At 40.8% G+C, this 9,749-nt stretch overlaps 1 pseudogene; it reads right to left on the bottom strand.

The window, feature by feature from the left end:
* Nucleotides 1-5,453: 5,453 nt before the first annotated feature.
* On the bottom strand, nucleotides 5,454-8,965 carry LOC122220699 (annotated as a pseudogene).
* Nucleotides 8,966-9,749: the final 784 nt, after the last annotated feature.

Genomic DNA, 9,749 nt, shown 5'->3' with positions numbered 1-9,749 from the left:
TGGGTCTCAAAGCCCGGTAATCAAGGAGGCCCCTCTCTGTGCATGTCTGTTGGATTTAGACAGGAAGAAGGAAAGCAGAGAGCCAGAGTATATCCTCCAGCTTGAGGAAGACACTGGGAGTAAGACACCAAGTTTTAGTGGGGCAGTGAGACAGTGCAGGGACTGCATGGACCTACGGACAATAATAATATAGAAGGAAAATGAAAAATGGTGCCCACCAGTACCTTTGTTCCTGAAGAGAGTCTCAAACAAACAACTGCCCTTCTGGCAGATGCTATATATTAGCAAAACTATCCTCTTCACATATAGTCTAGGAGCTTTTCAAACTGCTGCTTTTGGGTTGAGCCCCCTGGTGTGAGTCTGTGTGCAAGCCTTTAAAGAGCAGTATCTCAGTTCTCTACATCTTTTTGGGTCTCCTATACATAAACCCCACCGGTTTTCGAAGCCAGATGTTTTGGGGTTTGTCTCTGGTGTTAAGTCTCAAGGGTTGGGGTGCTTGATGTGGGGCACAAACCTCTCATTCCCCAGGGAGAAGCTTTTGATTTGTGAGATCTTTCCTGACTGTGGGTTACCCTGCCAGGGATGGGGTTTTTGGTAAAATCACATGCTTGTCTGTCCTACCCATCTTGATGTGGTCTTTTTATCATTTGTTATAAGGAAGGTTTCACTTAGTTTTCATGTCTTTTGCAGAAGGAACTGTTCCACATGTAGCTGCAGATTTGGTGTGTTGTGGGAAGAGGTGTGTTCAGGATTTTCCTATGCCGCTATATTGGATCATGACTCTTATTGCTGGAGATCTTAATCTTGATCTCTTGGATAAAGTTATAATGCAATAATAACACCATCATCATCATCATCCCTTCTCTTCCTCTTCCAATGAGTATAGCTTTGATCTTTGGAAGCTCTTCGAATTTAGTTCCTGTGTTCTTTAACCTGCCCATCTTTTTTTTTTTCAAGAAACTTCTCACTTTCTGGTACCACAGATGTTCCAGATTCCTATGTTAAAGGGTGTGATATATATATACAAACATATGTAATTGTTGAGATGTATATACTTTTCTTAATATCAAGAGGTACCAATAACAGACCAATAAAAGAAAAAGAAAAAAAGAAAAAAAAGAAAAAGAACATGATTCCCCTTACAGCACAATCAATAGCCAGAATAATATTACAGCATCAGTCTCTTCAAAAGCAACCCAAAAAGAGCCAGGTAGAAAACCATCCTATGCAAGTAGCAGTCTCACTTTGTAAGCAAGGGATAAAGAGGAAGTTCTTCCACTTAAAAAGGGGAAAGAGACCATTCATTGCTCTTTTTCACTTCTACTTCTTTTCCAGGTTGCCTTAGAAACAGGTTGGAAAGGGGCACCTGGGTGGCTCAGTCAGTTAAGCATCTGCCTCTTGATTTCCCCTCAGGACATGATCTCACAATTTGTGGACTCAAGCCCCACTTCAGGCTCTGTGCTGACAGCATGTAGCCTGCTTGGGATTCTGTCTCTTCCTATCTCTCTTTCCCTCTCTCCCTCAAAAATAAACATTAAAAAAAAAAGAAAAAAAGAAAGGAAAGAAATCAGGATTCCCTTAAAAAAAAAAAGAACAGGTAGGAAAGGATCCTTAGGTTAATACTTTGGCATATAAATTTATCTCTCCAAGGGAAGATAAGCCTTTTCACAGTCTAAAGATGCCACCACTGTAGAGGATGCCATCCCTTTTTAAAATGTAAATACCTAGGAAGATAATACTCTAACCCAAATGTCTGTCACAGAATCAAGTTTCTGGGTCTTTGGGAGATAAGAGAGGTTATTAAGTGGAATCAATTAATTCCATCATTAAAACAAAACAAACAAACCCCCCAAAACAAATGGTTGCTTATCTATTCCTTGTTGCATGTGAAATATGAACTATTTTAAGGGGCATGAAAGCAAACATTCAGTCTCTATGGTATATTTTCCAAGGCCTTCTCAGGAAGCCTTCTCAGGAAGCAAAGATTTCTATGATAACACCAAGAAATTCAGGAAAGATTTATTTTGTCACATTTATCTTGAATTTTTTCCAATACCAGGGCTGGAATCAAAGAGTTCTCCAAGGAGTGCTAGGAACTTTTATTAAAGCATGGTAGTTAGAAACGAAGATTGGGCATCAAGTATGCTCCTTTCTACCTGAATGCCACTTCTTCTACTCCTCCTACTTAGTAGACAGAGGTATATACATACAAATATATACATGTATACTAACCCATGTACACACATTCATCTATATTTTATTTGCATGTATAATTCCCTCCCTCCTTCCCTATCTATATGCATTATTTTTTGTTTGTTTCTAATGTTTATTTATTTTGAGAGAGAAAGAGAGAGTGCAAGCAGGGAAGGGGCAGAGAGAGAGAAAGAAAGGGAATCCTAAGTAGGTTCCCTGCTGTTAGCACAGAGCCAGACTCTGCACATGATTTCATGAACCATGAGATCATGAACTGAGCCAAAATCAAGAATGGGACATTTAACTGAGCCAAGGCACCCCTGTTTTTTGTTTTTGTTTTTTTTTTAAATTTACTTTAGAGACAGAGCATGAATGGGGAGAGGGGCGGGGGGGGGGGGGGGCGGAATCTTAAGCAGTCTCCAGGCTTAGCATCATGGAACCTGATGCAGGGCTTGATCCCATGACCCTGGGATCATGACTTAAGCCGAAATCAAGACTCAGAGGCTCAACCGACTGAGCCACCCAGGTGTCAGGTGCCCCTTTTGTTGTTGTTGTTGTTGTTTTGTTTTTTTGTTTTGTTTTGTTTGTTTTAATCTACAAGTACACATTTATCCCTCCTACCTTGATTCAACAAGGTAGGAGGGATAAAACAAAGGTTTTTGTTTTGTTTTGTTAATTTCTTAATTTTATTTAAATCCAAGCTAGTTAACATATAGTGTAATGATGATTTCAGGAATAGAACTTAGTGATTCATCACTTACATATAACTCCCAGTGCTCATCCCAACAAGTGCCCTCCTTAATACTCATCACCTATTTAGCCCATCCCCCCACCCAACACTCCTCCAGCAACCCTCAGTTTGTTCCCTGTATTTAAGAGTCTCTTATGGTTTGCCTCCCTCTCTTTTATCTTATTTTTCCCTCCTTCCCCTATGATAACATTAACACTGTTTTGGGTACAATAATTTTTAGTATGGTTACAAAACATTTATTATTCCTAGATTAAAGAAATTTTAAAAAAGATAATAAGAACCTATATAGTTTTACCAGTTAAAGACTATTCTAGACTAATCTATTTATGATATTCAGTTTGACTTTTAAATCATTAATAATTAATTGTGGTTAGCAATTTTCTTGGTTCAAGCAAAACATGTATGTATATACATATATACGTGAATGTGTGTGTGTTTGTGTGTGTGTGTGTGTATGTGTGCGTGTGTGTGTATAAATAGATAGATAGAAAGATAGTTTTAGAACATGTCTACACTGCATTAAGTACCAAAACAGATATGACCAAGAAATTCATGATCCTGTCCTAGCAGGTAATGGGTCCAGTGTAAGATCAACTGGATTTGAGAACACAAAGGCACACTGTTTAAAATAACATCCACATATTACTGCCAAAAATGGGAGGTACAGGCAGTGCTTTCTGACTGAGAGTTTACTTTTTCCTATTTTATAAACTTGTACAAGTTTAGAGGATGTCAGAATTGTACCACCATAATCACAACAAAACATCTCAGGACAAAACTTTTTTTTTTTTTTTTTTTTTTTTTTTTTTTTACAGAAGAGAATTCAACAGATCAATAGGAAGAAATAAACTAAGCTGGATAGTGCCAATACAGAATGGCAGCTTTGGAGCCTTTATTTTGATCTTTCAATTATGACCCTACAGAAATATGTGGAATATCATGAAGACTGGGAATATTTTTTATTTTTAAGTCAAGCCTTTAAATCCAGCTGCATCTTTAAAATTAGAGTTTTGCAAGATTATTTTTGCTTCCCACGTGTGTCCTCTGGAGCAGAAGTAAATGTTAGGAAACTGAAAGGTTCTATTTCTCATGCTAGAGGCACTCACAGAGTTTCTTTCTGTTTGGGAACCATCATGGTTCTTACTTTCTAGAACACTTTCTAAGCCCCTATCAACATTGGGTGTCCAGCTTCATCAGAATACAGAACAGAGATCTCCATATTCCAGAACAAAGTAGCCAATCTGAAGGACTTATTCCACAGAAAAGAAAGAAGTCTGCCTCATTAGCTCTGCCTTCCCTTCATCGAAAAGAAGTGCAGGTGGCAGGTAGGGGCAAACTTTCAGTCATCAGTCATTACTGGAAAAGGCAGTAAAGCAAACCTGCAGGCTGCCTGATGTCCTCGTTGTGAGAAACATATGTCTTCTCCAAAGTATAAACTTCCCATTTATGATCTAAAATAGATACCTTTATGATTTATCTAAATGAGTGGTAGACAGTTGCTCATTATATATAATTCTAGTTTTTTTCTTTACTTGAACATTCACCCCAAATCAAGTTTTAAAAGTAGAAGAGGGGTGCCTGCATGGTTGAATACAGACTCTTTATTTCAGCTAAGGTCATGATCCCAGGGTCATGGGGGTCCAGCCCCATGTCAGGCTGTATGCTGAGCATGAAGTCTGCTTAAGAGTCTCTCTCTCTCCTTCTGCCCCTCTTCCTGACTTGAGCTCACTCTCTCTCTCTCTCTAAAAAAAAAAAAAAAAAAGAGAGAGAGAGAGAGATCAGACATTGCCAAATGTTTGTTCTACTTACTGGCATAGCACTAGCCCCAAGGACTCCATTGGTATAAATATATTCTTTGCATTTTAAAAAGAACAGAATGGTTAGAACAAGGACATCATCATAGTTTCTAATATTGATTGAATTATATTGTCTACATTTGTTACAAATCAGCTTGGTTTTTCTCCATATTTCTATGCATTTTGTCTTCTAAATCATATTTGACAAAACACATATTTAAAAAGAGTCAGAAGACAAATGTTTAGAGAAGCAAGTTTTATGAATTAGTTTTCCTTTGGTTACTATTGGCAAGTGGAGGGATTATCATGGACTTTGAGTGAAGTGGCCAAGCATGTCCATGGGTCATCTTTTCCCACATGCTCAGGGATGGGAAAAACTGGAAACTCATTCTCTCTCTCACTCTCTTTTAATGTTTGTTTGTTCGTTTATTTATTAGTAGCCTCCAGGTTTTGAACTGCCAGCACAGAGCCCAATGCAGGGTTTGAACTCATGAACTGTGAGACTGTGACCTGAGTCAAAGTCAGAAACAACTAACTGAGCTACCCAGGCAATCCTGGAAAATCTCCTTTTTAAAACATGTTGGCAGAATATCACAATTCTTTAGCTCTTCAGGGTATTCTTCTGACATTTTTCACCCAACTTCGATAATGATCCCACTAATGAATGCACTGGCTAATAAGACACTCAACTATGATTCCAACCAAGGTCACTGTCACCAAGCCATCTTTCTCACTGTTGTCCATATCTCTCCATCCACTTTCTCCATGGAGTGACTAGCTGCCACATATGGGGTTGTGGTACTCTGACTTTCTCCTTGGGCATGGATGCTTTCTGGAGTTGGCAGATCTTCTATGTGAATGTCATACTCTCTGTACTTGTTGGCACCAGAGCTATTAAGCCCACAGACTCCTAAGGCTTTTCACAGGCACTTGGGGTCACCATGCCATCTTCCATACCTGAAATCATAATGTGATTTTCTGGCCAGACCATGCTGACTCCTACTAGGATCCGGAGTGATGTGTTTTCTAAAATTAGGAACAGAAATGGCACCTTCTACATATTCTTAGTTTACTTGTTCTCTTTGGGACCAAGCATCTAGCTTCTGTGCTAAGTTAGATTAAAAAGCTCTGCAGCCACAGGCCCTCACCTAGCAGAGCACTGGAGTGGGAGGTGGAATGCAGAAAGCAAAAGCACCAGTGCAGGAGGGATCCTCAAGCACCTTTTAACCACAACAGCTAAAGAAGTAAACTTTGCAGTTGGGAGCTTTCAGAGTAGAGTCAGCATTTATCTCTCCCAAAGAGGGTAGGGAACCGTCACTGTAAGGCAGTCTCAGTCCAGGGCTCACTGGTCCCACCTCTGGCTACTTGGCTGGCACAAAAAGACGATGACCTTTAGATAAGAGCCTAGCCTGGCTCACTCATTTTGACCCTGTGAGATGCTACACAGTCATGCCTGAATGACTTCTGACCTACAGAACAGTGAATAAATGGGTTTTCTTTAAGTCACTAGGTTGGCTTCAATTCATTAGGCAACAGTTAAAAACTAATACAAACATCGTATCACTGGCTCTTGGTACCGGAGCTGTGGCTTTGTCTAAGAAACTCTCAACAGTCTAGGATTTTGGCTCAACCAGATCAATGATATAGTTGGAGAGGGAGTAGAGATGAGGTGGGGGTGGGAGGTGGGGAACAGACTCAGATTACCTGGTGTGAAATGATGTATGTTTCTGTGTGTGTGTGTGTCTTTTCCTGGTTCCTGATGCAGAGCTCCCCAAACCCTTTATAATAGAGGTGCTAGGAGAATTTTTTTTCCTTAACATTTCATTTTTGATTCCAGTTGGTGACACAGAGCTCCTAAGAACTGCAATTTCCTACATAATAGGAGCATCTGACACTAAACTCCTAAATCCCCTAGAATATCCTGGAGTGTCTTTTGTTCTAACAAAATGACTCTTCGTACGTTATTGGATGGGGGCTAGCCATCAGAAAGACCAAGCCATGACTAGAATCTTAGGTCTTTTAGCCCTAACTTTCATTCCACCAAGAGAGGAAAGGGACTACAAATGGAATTAATTATCAATAATGATAATTAATTATAATGGAGCCTCCATTAAAAAATCTCAATTAGTATGAGGTTCAGAGAGCTTCTGGGTTGGTGAACATATTCACATGCCAGGAGGGTGGCACAACCCAACTCCATGGGGACAGAAGCTCCTGTGCTTAGGACACTTTGGGACCTCACTCTATGTACTGCTTCATCTGGCTATTTGTCTGTATCCTATATAATATACTTTATTATATAATAAACTAGTAAATGTAAAAAAAACAAAATGTGCCCTGTCCCATGAATACAAAGTTCATCTCCTCAGTTGAATACTAAAAGACTTTAGCATGTCTGTCCTTCACAGTTTTTTAGGATACTTCTGTGCAGCCATAAATGCTTTGTCTATAGACTTCATCTGGATAAAGACACTTTTACCCATGGGTAGCCCTGATGATTCAATACCATGTGAACCCTGTGAGTTTGAATATTTGGACAAAACTCCCCAAGAAATTACAGGAGGTCCTCAAGAAAGATCAAGAAAGATCTCAAAGGTGTATATGCTCTTCAACATTTGTAGGTGTACAAACTGCCTAGGTAGTACTGGAATAATGGTGGGAAGAGGAATGAGAGGGGCTGAGAAATGATTCATCATCTGCTGAATTTCAGCTCCTATTCTCTTAAAGGGTTCAATGTATCCTTTCCTAACAAGTCCTTATGCTCCTTCGTTGTGTTCTGTATATATTCCTCATGAGCAAAGAGGACAAAAGCATTTCCTGCGGGCCTACTGATCCAGGAGTTAACAAAGAAGATGCCTTCCTTCCCCCCATTGGTGAGGCAATGCTGTCCAGAAAAGGTCACCACTTCATCAGATGTGAGCACTCACATACAGTCGATGACTTCTTTCTCCTTGGAGAGAAACTGGGCTACTTCTTTGGATGTACCACCAGCAAATTTAAGAAAATCATCACCTGTTGCTTTGTAAACCTCAGTGTACTGGGTCTCCATGTGATGTTTGTGCTTCTGTAGTACTAGGCCTCTATACTCCTCATGTACAAACCTAACCGGTGCTTCTCTATTCTTTCCACCCTGGACATTCAGACAAAGTTGCTGTATCTCCCACAGCAATATTGAGTCATTTAAAGAATCCTGCAATGTCTTGATCTAAACACTGCCATAGTAAACCTTGAGTCCTGACTACAGTATTATCATCAATAAGTTCCATCTTGCTGCAAGTGCCACTTCCAAATTTGGAACTTACTATCTCTGGATTTGAAAATCTGTGATGATAGGGTTCTGAAATCATTGCTAAAATTATATTCCCCACATCTAACTTGAGAGGTTCCATACTGGGAGACTGACCTATTCTCAAAATTTAAACACAGTATCATTGCTGCAATATCCAGTTTATCAATATCAGATGAATCAGGGTAACATTTCTTGAATTCTCCTCAAAGATTAAAAAAAAAATACTCAGGCAATAATACATTCTCTCGTATGTGGAATTTAAGAAACAAAACATGAATATAGGGGATGGGAAGAAAAAGTAAGTTAAAAACAGAGAGGGAGGCAAACCGTAAGAGACTCTTAAATACAGAGAACAAACTAAGGGTTGCTGGAGCGGTGTTGAGCGGGGGGATGAGCTAAATAGGCAATGGGCATTAAGGAGGGCATTTGTTGGGATGAGCACTGGGTGTTATATGTAAGTAATGAATCACTAAATGCTACTCCTGAAATCATTATTATACTTTATGTTAACTAACTTGGATTTAAATAAAATAAAAAAATAGAAAAAAATGATTCAGGCAATAATACATTCTTCTTGGAAGCCTTCAGATTTGCCTGATATGAGGTTGCCTATCAGTACAGAGACAGAAGGAGGTCCCCACCCCAGTGTTGAGTTCATTGTTCACTGACTGGTTAAACTGTCTCAGAGCTGGGTCCACCTACTCCTGAGAGGATAGGCTTTTCACATGGATCTTAGTTTCTTTTCCATCAGTTCCAACGAATCCAGTCTAACTAGTATTTTGTGATAGTTGTTTTGTGTACTCGTTCTTGGCCAGATCCACAATTTTCCATAATAGCACTATCAGCTCCTTCTCAGCGGAGCCCAGCTTGACCCCACAAGTGGCCCCAACAGTGATCTCAAAAAAGCATGATCAAGTAATGTGCAGACTCTATCATGACAATATGTGAGGAGAGAAGGAGATCTGGAGATAATGAGGTGCGGTGGAAGTGAGAAGAAGACTTGTGCTAAAACCTCTTCTATGAGAATAAGAGAGTCCCCCCCACACACACACACACACACTCCTTGCTACCCCTGGTGCAAAAGCCGTAACTAACCACCCAAATCCACAAACAACCCATACCCTACACTGTGGGCAGGAAGTGTGCAGCTGCTGGCCTCCAAGGGCCTGGGAGATCTCTTAGAGTAAGTGGCCCAGCTGCTGGTGCCAGCAGCCTCAATGGGCTTTCCCAGGCTCAACAGGCCCTGCTGCTGCTACATCTTCCCCCGAGTCCTTGGTGATACCACCTTCTTCACTGTCAATGGCTTCACAGTTGGTCAAAGGCAGCGCTAACCCCATTGAGCTTCTGGAAGCTGATGAGGCACCCAGACCGGGTAGGAGCTGTGCTGGTGACCCACCTGACAATGACAGCCTCCCTGGCCTCAAGAATCTATTAAGAAAGCTGGGCTAGCAGGATAAAGTGGCCAAAGGTGAGGCTTTACATACTCATCTCACCCAACATGGGTGTCCTGGGTCTCAATGCCTGCATGCCTCACAGCTGGTGTGCTATGAGTACTAGGCAAAGCTGCCCGCAGGCCTCCTGGACTGGCTGATCATCATGCCCCTGACCATGAGCCACTGGCTGCCACCATCCAAGCCTACCAAATTCTTCCAGAAGATAGTCATGGATGGGCCAGCTGCCCCCACCTTGGCCTGCATGACCACATGCTGGCTTCTTGCAT

Source organism: Panthera leo, chromosome B2 (genome assembly GCF_018350215.1).
Source record: "Panthera leo isolate Ple1 chromosome B2, P.leo_Ple1_pat1.1, whole genome shotgun sequence".
NCBI classification, from domain to species: domain Eukaryota; kingdom Metazoa; phylum Chordata; class Mammalia; order Carnivora; family Felidae; genus Panthera; species Panthera leo.
The sequence above is the reverse complement of the archived record's forward strand: the minus strand, read 5'-3'. Positions and strand labels throughout refer to the sequence as shown.